The sequence below is a fragment of the Clupea harengus genome, chromosome 21 (assembly GCF_900700415.2).
Source record: "Clupea harengus chromosome 21, Ch_v2.0.2, whole genome shotgun sequence".
Classification (NCBI taxonomy): Eukaryota; Metazoa; Chordata; class Actinopteri; order Clupeiformes; family Clupeidae; genus Clupea; species Clupea harengus.
In genome coordinates this window covers 23,242,183-23,257,182 of record NC_045172.1, presented here as the reverse complement: position 1 = coordinate 23,257,182, position 15,000 = coordinate 23,242,183, and the positions used below count along the sequence as shown (strand labels likewise).

General features: G+C 47.1%; 1 protein-coding gene across 1 annotated transcript in view; it reads right to left on the bottom strand.

The window, feature by feature from the left end:
* mgat5 (alpha-1,6-mannosylglycoprotein 6-beta-N-acetylglucosaminyltransferase) overlaps positions 1-15,000 on the bottom strand; it is a 157,578-nt gene that overhangs the window by 115,318 nt on the left and 27,260 nt on the right. The window lies entirely within an intron of this gene.

Below are 15,000 nucleotides of genomic sequence, written 5' to 3'. Positions count from 1 at the left end.
TTGTAGAGCAAAATTCTGTGCAAGTACACCTGTCCATCCCGCTCTCGCCTGAAGGTAGTTTTACCCTTCCAAAAGCGCCACAATGGATGGTTTCATTATGTCCAGATAAAGACATCTAACAGAACGCATGACAGCGTCATGACAGTGAAGGACATGGTGACCAGACCCGCTGCACACACACACACACACACACACACACACACACACACCTTTAATGTCCCCTACCAGACAGACCATCAGCAATGCATCATGGGAGGTGGCAGATGTGACACTTCCTGTGATGGGTTTCCTGGCCCCCCGTGAGTCACTGGGCCGATGGTTATGGCTGTCTGACGAGCGCCCTGAACTGTAAAGATCTCGGGAGTAATCTCTGTCTTGTCTCTGTCCTTCAGTGGCGGCCTGAACTGTAAAGATCTCAGGAGTAATCTCTGCCTTGTCTGACGAGCGCCCTGAACTGTAAAGATCTCAGGAGTAATCTCTGTCTTGTCTCTGTCCTTCAGTGGCACCCTGAACTGTAAAGATCTCGGGAGTAATCTCTGCCTTGTCTGACGAGCGCCCTGAACTGTAAAGATCTCGGGAGTAATCTCTGTCTTGTCTATGTCGTTCAGTGGCGGCCTGAACTGTAAAGATCTCGGGAGTAATCTCTGCCTTGTCTGACGAGCGCCCTGAACTGTAAAGATCTCGGGAGTAATCTCTGTCTTGTCTATGTCGTTCAGTGGCGGCCTGAACTGTAAAGATCTCGGGAGTAATCTCTGTCTTGTCTATGTCGTTCAGTGGCGGCCTGAACTGTAAAGATCTCAGGAGTAATCTCTATCTTGTCTCTGTCCTTCAGTGGCGGCCTGAACTGTAAAGATCTCGGTCGTCCTCTCTGTCTGGCCTCTGTCCTTCAGTGGCGGCCTGAACTGTAAAGATCTCGGTCGTCCTCTCTGTCTTGTCTGTGTCTTTCAGTGGTGGCCTGGCTGCAGCTGAAGAGGCCTTTTATAGCCCCTCCACCATCAGCGGCACTGAATATAAGCTCTCCATTATTACAGCTCGTCACATAAAGCCTTCACACAGTCTGAGTACCTCAGAGATCACAGTCAACTGCAGGGGAACAAAGTGTCTGATATATATATATATTAGTGCTGTCAGTTTAACGCGTTATTAACGGTGTTAACGCAAACCCATTTTAACGCCGTTCATTTTTTTATCGCGAGATTAACGCAATTTTTTTTTAATTCTTTTTTTTTAGATTAACTTTCTTTTTGGCCTCGCAAACTGTGTAGTAGGCTAACGTTACGGTTTGAGTGAATGGTGAGCGCGAATGGATGATAAAAAGCTTCTGAATGGAAAGTTTACTTTTAAAAGTTGTGTTGTGCAAAAGAAGCGAGCTTTACTGTTGTCTGAAAATGTCAACAGGCAGCTGGCTGAAATCAAAGAAGTAGTAGGCTTACCTTTTATTGGTAACCTAACTGTTACGGTTCATTGTTTCTGAAATAAGAGGCCTGACTGCTTGAAACAAAAATGCGATTAATCACGATTAAATACTTTAATCGTTTGACAGCACTAATATATATATATATATATATATATGACCCCTCTACCTGAGGAAGGTTCCTACATCTCAATAAAGGGACCAGTCAGGTGAGTAATAAAGCCATTACCAGTGACGGCCACTAGGGGCTGGGGAAGAGAATATAAGGCCATTACCAGTGACGACCACTAGGGGCTGGGGAAGAGCATATAAGGCCATTACCAGTGACGGCCACTAGGGGCTGGGGAAGAGAATATAAGGCCATTACCAGTGGGCTGGGGAAGAGAATATAAGGCCATTACCAGTGGGCTGGGGAAGAGAATATAAGGCCATTACCAGTGACGGCCACTAGGGGCTGGGGAAGAGAATCTTTGCACCGATGCATTGCGATGCTAACGTGAGATACTCGATGCACCGATGCAGAAAAACGAAATAATCGATTTTAGTTTTTTTTTAACAATGTAATTAAATAATATGCATGCCGGCATAATTAATCTAAACAACTAACTCAGACCCATTTCATTCATGCAGTTGTAATGATGATAAATGAAAATATTTACAGTGACTATTACAACTACACAATACACACTATGTGCAACGTGACACAACACATGTAAACAAATCATTCAGACGTGTCCGCCATAGATATCAGTGAAGGAAAAAGTGAAAAACTTTACACACACACACACACACGTAATGCATTGAGTTGCTTGCCAGTAACGTTATCGAGTTATCCGGTAGGCCTTATAGAAGAACAGAATTTGTTTTAGGGGGAGAACTATTTATTTTGTATAGAAGTTGCAGACCTATTTACAGTGCAGTAGGCTAAACAATAATTAGTATGGTAACAGGCCTCCTGCTGAGTAACCTTTGGAAAAGGAGACCCGTTTTGACCTGATGAGAGGCTTTCTGTTTTGCTTTTTTGCTTAAAAACAGCTGTTTAATAAAACACTTAAAAGGGAAATAAAGTTCAAATCTGAGTGCTTGTATTTTTTTATAAAAAAAAACCCATAAAGGACAAGATACATTGTGATGCATAGAGAATCGTTACCGCTTGAATCGAAATGAAATGAAATCGCGAGGCCAGTGAAGACAGACAGACAGACAGACAGACAGACAGACAGACAGACAGACAGACAGACAGACAAACAGACAGAGAGAGACAGACAGACAGACAGACAGACAGACAGACAGACAGACAGAGAGAGACAGACAGACAGACAGACAGAGAGACAGACAGACAGACAGACGGACAGACAGACAGAGCCTCACTTCCTTTAAGCCACCTAATAAACCATCTGGGGCATTTGTGAAAGAACTCTATCTTATTGGGATCAAAATGCTGATGTCTGTTCAGAGAGAGAATATACTGGAAGGGCACATAGGTCATCTGTCGGCGGCCCAATGGAACTCTGTATAAAACCTGTACCTCTGTATAAAACCTGTACCTCTGGATAAAACCTGTACCTCTGGATAAAACCTGTACCTCTGGATAAAACCTGTACCTCTGGATGAAACCTGTACCTCTGGATGAAACCTGTACCTCTGGATAAAACCTGTACCTCTGGATAAAACCTGTACCTCTGGATAAAACCTGTACCTCTGGATAAAACCTGTACCTCTGGATAAAACCTGTACCTCAGGATAAAACCTGTACCTCTGGATAAAACCTGTACCTCTGGATAAAACCTGTACCTCTGTATAAAACCTGTACCTCTGGATAAAACCTGTACCTCTGTATAAAACCTGTACCTCTGGATAAAACCTGTACCTCTTTATAAAACCTGTACCTCTGTATAAAACCTGTACCTCTGGATAAAACCTGTACCTCTGGATAAACCCTGTACCTCTGGATAAAACCTGTACCTCTGGATAAAACCTGTACCTCTGGATAAAACCTGTACCTCTGTATAAAACCTGTACCTCTGGATAAAACCTGTACCTCTGGATAAAACCTGTACCTCTGTATAAAACCTGTACCTCTGGATAAAACCTGTACCTCTGGATAAAACCTGTACCTCTGTATAAAACCTGTACCTCTGGATAAAACCTGTACCTCTGGATAAAACCTGTACCTCTGTATAAAACCTGTACCTCTGTATAAAACCTGTACCTCTGGATAAAACCTGTACCTCTGGATAAAACCTATACCTCTGGATAAAACCTGTACCTCTGGATAAAACCTGTACCTCTGGATAAAACCCTGTACCTCTGGATAAAACCCTGTACCTCTGGATAAAACCCTGTCCCTGATAATGGGGGATTGATGACGGGTTTGCAGGGGGATTAAAATAAGGCACGTCCAGGCTGACCCGCCCACATCTCATCATATTTATTACTGCAAACTCATCTGATGACATGCCCAGCTGGGCCAGCCATGTCCCAGGGAGAGCCTGGTCACCTTCTCGGGCAAAGCATGACTGAAACTCAACACAGGACCGAGCCCACGCACCTGACTTGTTCCAGTAAAAAAAAAACAGCGTCTACAGGGGGTGATCTTGTTCAAGAAAAACAAAGCTAAGCAAGGAAAACTACACGACTGAAGCGATACAGCAGTTTACAATTGCAAATGCCGTGACAAAAAGCCCATAGCAACTGTCTCCAGGGGGCAACATGTGAGAGAGAACAATGAGAGGCAGAGGGCAGGGCAGGGCAGGGCAGAGCGCCTCAGTCACGCCACGGGAGAAGAGATGGCACGCAATGAGTGGCTAAAGATGGCACGCAATGAGCGTCATTTGAAGGATGAGACTCACCCCGCAAACCATCTCTTCACCCTGCTACCCTCTGGCAGGCGCTACCGGGCCACTACAGCCCGCACCTTCAGACTGCAGAACAGTTTCATCCCCAGGGCCATAACAGAACTAAACAATCACACAACCCTCATACCCTCCACCCAGCACAACTGCACTTTTTTTTAGTGGTTGCACAAACAAATTTCGTTGTGTATCTAATGCACAATGACAGATCAAGTCTATTCTATTCTATTCTATTCTATTCTATAGATGGCATGCAATGAGCCGCTTCAATCAGTTTCAGGTTGGGCGAGTCGAAGAGTGAGAAGTGAACTGAGACGGTAGGACCGGTGCTAATGCTGGGTGCCGAGGGAAGGCTTTAAAATCACAGACAGCAGGGGTGTTGGTGGTTCTGCAGTGCTCAATATAGCAGAACTTCCTCACCAAGACACGACAGGAGAAAAGAGTTCCTTTCAGGAGGAACCACCACAAATATGAGATTAGAATGTTGGGAGCGGAAGGTTCCATTTCACCGTGTCATAATGAACCCATGGACATTTTTTTCAAACTGCTTGTTTGTTCCATTCTAGATTTTCACCGCATACTTCTAGAATTACCTGCAGAAAAACTCATTCCTCAGACGGCTGAGAGAATAAGGTGATGTCACAGGCAATTTTCTTCCAGCCAGGCAAAAGGGCCGTTCTGGACGATGTGGCAATGCCCTTCCGATCACCTGTTCAAGAGAGTGGCCCTGTGCAGTGGCCCCTGAGATGCCCTTTGAGCTAACGCCCCCCTAAGCTTAATGTGTGTGTCGAGCCCAGTCGAGATGCAGTCCCAGCCAATTCTGACCATAAGACCACATGCCTGGTCCCATCAGCATTCCCATCAATCCTCCTCTCCCCCAGGAAGGCCTTATGGGCCCCCTATTTGGAGCCTGCCTCTGCTCAAGGGCCTGAAGCACTGGATCGCAGATGAAAAGAAGTCTACTCAACCCCTGTGCAACATCTTCACATCTTCTGCTACAGTTCTGCTGGGGAGATTCAAACCATGCACTTGGGTTGTGCCTCCCAAGAGAAAGACACATAGAACAGAGCAGTCTAAATTGGACTACATTATTTATACATTTTTTTGCACTATATCTGAGTTTTTATGTTTCTTTGATGTCTATTTTTATGTGCATGTAATTTCTTTGGGCACGTTATGTTTTTGCTGTAAAGCACTTTGAGCTGCATTCTTTTGCATGAAAGATGCTACATAAATAAAGTTTTACTATTAATATTATTATTACATTGGGCAGACGAGAACACGCTTCCCTCGATGAACCAAACACAAACCAATATCAGAGCAAATAGCGCTTGTAGAAGCAGCTTAGCTAGCAGGAGCAGCCTTTAAATACCAGGTCAGGGGCTAATCATAACTCCTGTTTGAAACTCAAATGTAATTGTGTAACTGAATCTCTGAGTCACTGAATCAAATGGTTCTCTGGAGAGAAACTCATTAAAGGAGTCATCAGCGCAGTGCGTCATTCAAGTGCTGCGTCATACAACCAGGCTATAAAAATACACACACACACACACACACACACACACACACACACACACACACACACACACACACTTTGCTATAAAGGTATAATGTTCACCTCCTAGTTTCTATGGAAGAAAACAATGATGTCTGCGGGGGCTTTGTCTAACCACGCTCAGACCGTAGGACACACAGACTAGACTACCAAGGAAACTACCAAGGACACTACCAAGGACACTACCAAGGACACTACCAAGGAGACTACCAAGGAGGTTTGTTTTCCCAGTGGAAGAGTATGGCGGGTTAAGGGACCTCCATTCACATTCAAAGAGAAAAGAGATGTTCTTATGTGTGTGTGTGGGTGTGTGTGTGGTCTCTGTGTGTGTGTGTGTGTGTGTGTGTGTGTGTGTGTGATCTGATGTGACGTGTGTGTGTGTGTGTGTGTGTGTGTGTGTGTGTGTGTGTGTGTGTGTGTGGCCTCTGTGTGTGTGGGGGGGTGGGGGGGTATGTGTATGTGTGTAGTGTCTGTGTATGTGTGCGTGTGTGTGTGTGTGTGTGTGTGTGGGGGGGGGGGGGGGGGGGGGGGTTATGTATATGTGTGTAGTGTCTGTGTACGCGTGTATGTGTACGCGTGTATGTGTGTGTGTGTGTGTGTTTGTGTGTGTGTGCTTTAAAAATGCTTTTCTGGACATTTTGTCCTCCGTGTAGCCAGAGGTGATGGAGCGCTGCTTGCAGCCCGGAGCCAGAGCCCAGTGAAGCATGAGGCCGGCATGAGGGCACCATGAGGGCGGCATGAGGGCACCATGTGCTTCCTGATGCTGCGAACCCTCTCTCTCTCGCAGCGCCAGCCTGCAGGCACCGACTCAGCTGCCAGGCCTCTCTACAGATTCATCATGCCAACGCAAACGCCCACAGGCATGGCAACGAACGCCTCGCCATCGGGAGGATATCCAGCCCTTACCATGCCAAGACAGACAAAACCCAGAGACATACATGTCCATACGATAGGCTTTTAGACAGCTAACTAGAGACTTACGATGCTAAGACAAAAGTCTACAGAAATAAAATGGCCGCCACACCACCACAGCTTTGGACAGAAAACTACAATTAGATTCATAAAGCTAGGAGGAAGCCTAAGACCTTGCCGCCCCATGGGCGTGTGAAGGGAGAGCAGGGGTCAAAGTTCAAAGGTCAAAGGCTGCTCCCCCTGCGTTCCCCTCATCTGCCCACTGCAAGGCCTATAGGGAGGGAGTCCACACACAGAGTAAACACGAAGACTCATCTGCCTACTGCAAGGCCTATAGGGAGGGAGTCCACACACAGAGTAAACACGAAGACTCATCTGCCCACTGCACGGCCTATAGGGAGGGAGTCCACACACAGAGTAAACATGAAGACTCATCTGCCTACTGCACGGCCTATAGGGAGGGAGTCCACACACAGAGTAAACATGAAGACTCATCTGCCTACTGCACGGCCTATAGGGAGGGAGTCCACACACAGAGTAAACACGAAGACTCATCTGCCCACTGCAAGGCCTATAGGGAGGGAGTCCACACACAGAGTAAACATGAAGACTTAACACGGGGAGAGAAACGCCCTCACAGCGTATGATGTCAGACGAGAGGAGTTAACCGCCCCCCGCACGTGTTGCCAGTGGAGAAGCTGGCATCTCCGTAGCGATGAGAGAGCGAGAGTCTTGTATTAGGAGCGGCTAACTCCGCTAAGTCCTGCTGCCCGACTACAGAGCTTTAAAAGCACCCACTGCACTGAGAGAGGGCTTCCACATCCAGAGTGTGTTACCCCGTGTGTAGCAGTGTGTTTGTGTAGCAGTGTGTTTGTGTATCAGTGTGTTTGTGTAGCAGTGTGTTAGTGTAGCAGTGTGTTTGTGTATCAGTGTGTTTGTGTAGCAGTGTGTTTGTGTATCAGTGTGTTTGTGTATCAGTGTGTTTGTGTAGCAGGGGGAGGGGGAGAGGGGGGAGGGGGGGGGATTGTTCAGCTCAAGACTGCCGGCCAGGGAAAACCAGCTCCCTTCAAAATGTCAAAGCTCCTTCAAAGGCTTTTCATACCTCAAAAAAAAAGAAAGAAAAAGAAAAAGAAAATAAAGAAAACAAACCCAAAAAACTAAAAACTAGGTTTCCACGGCTGCGGCACCTTCACTGCCACAGACCCAGAAGCTGACTGAAGATCTGGGCCGAATCAGGCCCGCTTCTGGTGTGGAGGGGCTGAATGTGGTGTGGTCTGGGTGCCTTCATGGACTGGCAGGACTAAGTCTGAAGGTAGTGAAAGTGGAAGGAGGGTGTGGGGTGTGAGTGGGTGGGGTGGGGTGTGAGTGGGTGGGGTGGGGTGTGTGTGAGTGTGTGGGGTGTGTGTGAGTGTGTGGGGTGTGTGTGTGAGTGTGTGTGGGGTGTGTGTGTGTGTGTGAGGGGTGTGTGTGTGAGTGTGTGTGGGGTGTGTGTGTGAGTGTGTGTGGGGTGTGTGTGAGTGTGTGGGGTATGTGTGAGTGTGAGGGGTGTGTGTGTGTGTGAGTGTGTGTGGGGTGTGTATGTGAGTGTGTGTGTGTGTGTGTGTGAGTGTGTGTGTGAGTGTGTGGGGTGTGTGTGTGAGTGTGTGGGGTGTGTGTGTGAGTGTGTGAGTGTGTGTGAGTGTGTGTGTGTGTGTGTGTGTGAGTGTGTGGGGTGCATTTGCCTGGGCTGCAGACATCACCACCACTAGTGCAGATGCAGCCTTGCAGCGCCCATGTGAGGATGCAGACACCACCACCACTGCAGACATCGGCAGCTGAGATTGCTCTGTTCTGTTCTGTTCTGTTCTGCTCTGAGGTACGTCTTCCTCTCGTCAGTTTGGCCATGTTGATTACTAAAAGCTGCGTAACGAGCCGAAAAACCAAACCCAAGGCTGAGAGGGAGGCACAGAGAGTGGGCTGATGGCATTTACAGGCTGATGACATCTGAGGGGGTTGATTTAAGGGGCCAGGACATGTGAGAGGCCTCTTCCAAGGCAACACTAAATACCCCTAATACCCCCTTATAATGAAATGAATCTGTGTTCCAATGAGCGCAAGAACAGAGAGATTAAACAAAAACAGATTTTATTTCGCTCTTAGTACAAACTGAGGGGGGCTTGTGTAATGTTAGCCATTTGTTATGCTACGCTGTCTGCGTGTGTGTCTGTGTGTGTGTGTGTGTGTGTGTGTGTGTGTGTCTGATGTAATGTTAGACAAGCCAAGGACAATGCAGATCTGTGTGGAGCGTGTGTGTGTGTGTTTCTGATCACGTGCACGTTTGCGTGTGCTTCGCAACATGTGTGGATATCTGCAAGTATGTGAATGTGTGTGCTTATACGTAAATGTTTGCATGTATATGTGTCTGTATTTCTGAATATATGTCTGCGCATATTTGTGTGTGTGTGTGTGTGTGTGTGTGTGTCTGTATGTTGGGTTAGGTTTAGTGTTGAGCTCTCAGTCAGCCACATGGGAAACAACGCTCTGCTCTGTACATGAAGACTGGCACACACACACACACACACACACACACACACACACACACACACACACACACACACACACAGCTCTGTACATGAAGACTGGCGCACACACACATAGGGCCAATGATTTTCCGTTTAAAAAAAATGCATTTTCTGCTTCACATTTTGGTGAATTCCGTGTTTTTCCGTTTCAGCTCATTTTGTTCACCCTGAGGTAGATTGATGGCTTAAAACGAGTGAATAATATGTGCCCTTCTTAGATTGTTGTTTGCCAGCCAGCAACAGAACAGAAGACTAAACATTTTTTGTTTTAAATGCGATTGGGAAGACGAGCGAGTGAATGTGACTGAATGTGGCTTTAGCGGAGGTGTGTGTGTCAACCGTTGAAAAGGGGGGCGTGGCCGGAGCAGAGTTCAGCGCAGACGTGACATTTTCTCAGTGGTTTTGTTCTTTAATTAATGTTTGTTCATCGTTGCAATCGTTGTTGTGTTTATTTGAAAGAAATATGGCCTTGCAGCCCAAAATACAGGGGAATTTGGGCGATTTGTATGCACAAAATTATGTTTCCGTCTGAAAGTTGCAATTCCGTTTCAAAGGGTACATTCCACGAATTCCGGTCGTTTTCCGTTATCGCGGAAATCATTGGCCCCACACACACACACACACACACACACACACACACACACACACACACACACACACACACACACACACACACACACACACACACACACACACACAGCTCTGTACATGAAGACTGGCACAGAGCCCCTGAGGGGAGTCAAGACCCTCTTATTGAGCAGTGTGGTGGCACAACCTCTCCACCGCAAGCATACACACACACACACACACACACACACACACACACACACACACACACACACTCCCTGAGCCCGGCCAGAGGCAAATGCCCCTCTAAAGATAGATGTCATACCATTGTTCTCTCACTGAGCTAAGAATAGCACACAGCGTCCCATGCACAAAACCACAGCTGATGTGTAGGGAGGATCTCTAGAGAACCTAATGTGTGTGTGTGTGTGTGTGTGTGTGTGTGTGTGTATACAGGCATTTCATTTTTGCAGCACGGAGCTTTCGTTTCAGGTCAGGATGTGGCTGCTGCACTCATCTGAATCCCTTCCTTCAACACACAGCAGAAGAAAAAGGGGCAGGGCTTGTGTGTGTCTGTGTGTGTGTGTGTGTGTGTGTGTGTGTGTGTGTGTGTGTGTGTGTGTGTGTGTGTGTGTGTGTGTTCTGGGGATTGGTAGTAAGAGGGGAGGGGGACAGAGCAGCACGTGGCTCAACCCGTGGCTCATACACACACACACACTTAGGGTCTAACTCCAGATGTGCTCCTCGCCCCCACCCCACCCCTCCCCTCTCCTCTCCTCCCCTCCCCAAACACACTCCTGATGTGGTTGTCTTTTGGAGGTTTGTGGCATTGAAAGGGGGCATGGCAAGACACACACACACAAACACACACACACACACACACACACACACACACACACACACACACACACACACACACACACACACACAAACACACACAGGGTGTCTAAAGCAAAGGCCAAACAGGACATCAGCATTACTAGAAGGTGTATTCACCTAAAGGCGTCTTTGTGTCAGGCTCTTTCCCGATCCTGTTTACTCTCACACACACACACACACACACACACACACACACACAGGACAGGATTCCTCCAGGATGCGATCAGCAAGGGGCTCCCAGAGGGCACTGTCCAAGAGTCTGTGCACAGCTGTGCTGCGCTGTGCTGTGCTGCGCTGCGCTGCGCTGCGCTGCGCTGTGCTGTGCTGCGCTGTGCTGCGCTGTGCTGTGCTGTGCTGCGCTGCGCTGCGCTGTGCTGTGCTGTGGCTCCTCACTGCAGAGCTCGCAGCTGCTCCAGCTCGGAGAGAAAATTAAACCCTCCGCTCGCAAACTTCTACTAGTGGTTTCAATCAAGTCGGACAGAGCCCAGGGCATACGGCCTTGGCTGACTGTTGTGTGTGTGTGTGTGTGTGTGAGTGTGTGTATGAGGGGTAGTACAAGGAAAAAGGGAGAAGAAAAACCTCCTTTGTGTGTGTGTGTGTGTGTGTGTGTGTGTGTGTGTGTGTGTGTGTGTGTGTGTGTGTGTGTGTGTGTGCGTGTGTGTGTGCATGTGCGCGTCCTACCATATTTACCCTCAACACGGCACAGTATCTGCTCCCTTTGTGTGAGTGTGTGTGTGTGTGTGTGTGAGTGTGTGTGAGCGCTCCTGCATTATTCCCTCAACAGTAAGCAGATGGGCACTCAAGGACAATGCGGTACCTGTGCATTTTGAATCGCTCTGCTTGTGCTTGCTGTGAGAGCACCTCTACACCAGGTCTCGTCTCTAGACCAGGTCTCGTCTCTAGACCAGGTCTCGTCTCTAGACCAGGTCTCGTCTCTAGACCAGGTCTCGTCTCTGACACCAGTGAATATGAATGAATGTTGGTGGCGGTCGGAGGGGCCGTAGGCGCTGATTGGCAGCCACGCTTCTGTCAGTCTGCCCCAGGGCAGCTGTGGCTACTGATGTAGCTTACCACCACCGGTATGACTGTGTATGAATGACTACTGGACTCTGGACTCTGTAAAGCGACTTCGGGTATTTAGAGAAGCGCTATATAAAAGATTGAATTGATTGATTGATTGACAGTGAAGTCGTCATGGTGAGTTACAGGGAGATCACATCTCAAGATCAGGTCTCGTCTCTGACACCAGTGAAGTCGTCATGGTTACTGGGAGAGCACATCTCTAGATCCGGTCTCGTCTCTGACACCAGTGAAGTCGTCATGGTGAGTTGCTGGGAGACCACATCTCAAGATCAGGTCTCGTCTCTGACACCAGTGAAGTCGTCATGGTGAGTTGCTGGGAGATCACATCTCTAGATCAGGTCTCGTCTCTGACACCAGTGAAGTCGTCATGGTTACTGGGAGATCACATCTCTAGATCAGGTCTCGTCTCTGACACCAGTGAAGTCGTCATGGTTACTGGGAGATCACATCTCTAGATCAGGTCTCGTCTCTGACACCAGTGAAGTCGTCATGGTTACTGGGAGATCACATCTCTAGATCAGGTCTCGTCTCTGACACCAGTGAAGTCGTCATGGTGACACCAGTGAAGTCGTCATGGTGACACCAGCGTCGTCAGGGTGAGTTGCAGGGAAATTCATTATCTCTTGGTTGATGATGCAACTGATACCGTACACTAGAAGATTTGTGACCAACCATTTTTAAATCAGCCGATGTTTAAAAAAGAAACTAGTCAAAGGTCTCAAAGGTCGAAGGTCAGAATCAGGATCACCGTTCCTTTTTAGTAGAAAGTATACAGGAAACAGGTCTGCCTCTCACGTTATTTCCTGCAAACTGACACTTTGTACACCAGACTGCCAAAGGAAGTTGCAGGCAGTTGCAGCATGGCCAAAGGGCTAATCTCTATCTCGGCTCTATCAAGCTCTACTAAGGGTCCTATTTGGGCTACTGCTCTGCTCTGGCTATTTCTGGCTATTTCTCACAGATCTATTGGGCAGTATTCCAGAATCTATGAGGACTTCTATTCATGAGTACCACGTGACGTCACTGTGTTTAAGCGCCGCCATCTTTGTGTCCGAAAGTGTAGCTGAGCGTCGGTCACAACACGGACAATAGTCGGTCACAACCCGCAGAAAGTTAAAATGCCCTGCTTATGTTGTGCTGATGGATGCGACAATAGTCGCGAAAATTACCCAAAGAAACAATTTAATTGTATACCAAAAGATTTAGATCGGCGGAATAAATGGTTGGCTGCAAATTAGAAGAGACAACTGGCAGCCAACATCTAACTTCAGATTGTGCAGTCAACACTTTGTATCTTCCTGCACCACTATCCACGGACATGTTGATTTTGTGTTCAGAGCCTGGGAATGACTGACATGTTAAGTGAAATGCAGCACGTTGATACAATCGTGAATAATTGCTGTGTCTTATCAGAGCTAAACTCTCCTGAGCAAGCTAGAGTGCTAATAGTTAGCGAGCTGTTTAGCCCTTCACTAAAGGCTTTAGCTACACCTAGCTAGCCCACATTGGCACTCTTAACCACCACTAAATCGGTTGATAACCGCTGTTTGAATTACTAAGATGTCCTGTGATGACATACATATTTTTTGTCTCCAGATGCCATATCTTGGTGTCGTTCACCCATCCTGCAACTGCATATTGATGTACTTTTGAAAGCCTTCAGGCTATCTCCGGTGTATGGGGATGGATTGTGTACAAGATAAATATATATGTCGGGAAAGGACAGTTGGGGCAGACGTTTCGCAGACTTTAAGGGACAAAATAAAGTTGCCGATAATAAATATGGATTGCAGCCAATAATCAATGTTTTTTCTAAATATCGTTGTCTTTCTGCTTCATTCAGATGTGCTGTGTTCGTAGTCATGACTCTGTTCGTTGGCTAACTATGAAAGCTAACTAACTAACCACTAGAATTAGACAATACTACTTTTAAAAAGTCTACATTTTAGAATAGAATCAATAGAAAACAATACCATTATTATATTGATATTATTATTATTATATTATTACTATATATTAATATATATGACTAACTAGCTACTATTGGGTACAAATACAATGGGAATAACGGTAGAGTTGGACACAAAGATGGCGGCAGGCTTGACGGAAGTGACGTCTTTGGTACTCATGAATTCAGGCTCTTGCTCCATGGTTCTGTATTCCGTGTTCCGAAAGAGACTGGCAGGCCCATTTGAAGGCTCTAGTCTCGGGCCTTTATCTGAATACGCGTCTCTATCAAGCTTTATTACGGATTCTATTATGAATTATATTCGGCCTATTGCTCTCTGGTTCTCCATTTCGGTGTTCAAAATGAGATAAACACACAGTCAGGGCTACTTCCACTATGTTTTTATTCTATTTTATGTATTTTGCATGTTCTTAATCATGTTCTTTTACTTTCTTTTAATTATATTTTTATCTTTTCACTTCCATCTTTCTGTTGGATGTTTTCTTTTAATGTTATTTAGGTAAATCTGAACTGCTCTAGGAGGTCGAAGGTCAAATAAAGACACCTCCCAGAGACGAGCAAAGCCTCTGAAACACCCCCCCCCCCCCCCCACCCCTGACATCAGCACTCTAACACAACGGCGAAGGAACATTATCCGCACTTCCTCCTCTTTTGTCCTTCCCGTCCGTCTATCTATCTACTCGCTTCCCCCTCCTCCCTCTCCTCCACTTCTTCGAAGGGAGATCTAAAATATCGCTGTGCTCCGAGAGATTGATCGAGGGAGGGAGGGGAGGGGAGGGGAGGGGGGGAGGCGCAGGGCGGTTGAAAGGGGTAAATTATAACTTCTAAATGGCTGTTCCGCCTCTTGTCTCCAATTACTTACTCTGACAATCGGCAGCGAGGCGGCGGCGGGTTGAGGAGCGGGGCAGCGCATCTCTGTGCCTCTCTGGACCGTGCTGAGACGAGCTGGGCACGGGCCCAACACACACACACACACACACACACACACACACAGACACACACACACACAGCTCATAGAAAGCATGGCTGTCCGCTCGCCCGTGGACTACATGCTGACAACTTGCTAAAGCCTCGACACTTGACCTGCTCTTCTTTCAAGACTGGCCTGTCAATACCGTTCAACATGAAAGCATTGTGTGAGTGTGTGTGTGTGTGTGTGTGTGTGTGTGTGTGTGTGTGTGTGTGTGTGTGAGTGTGTGTGTGTG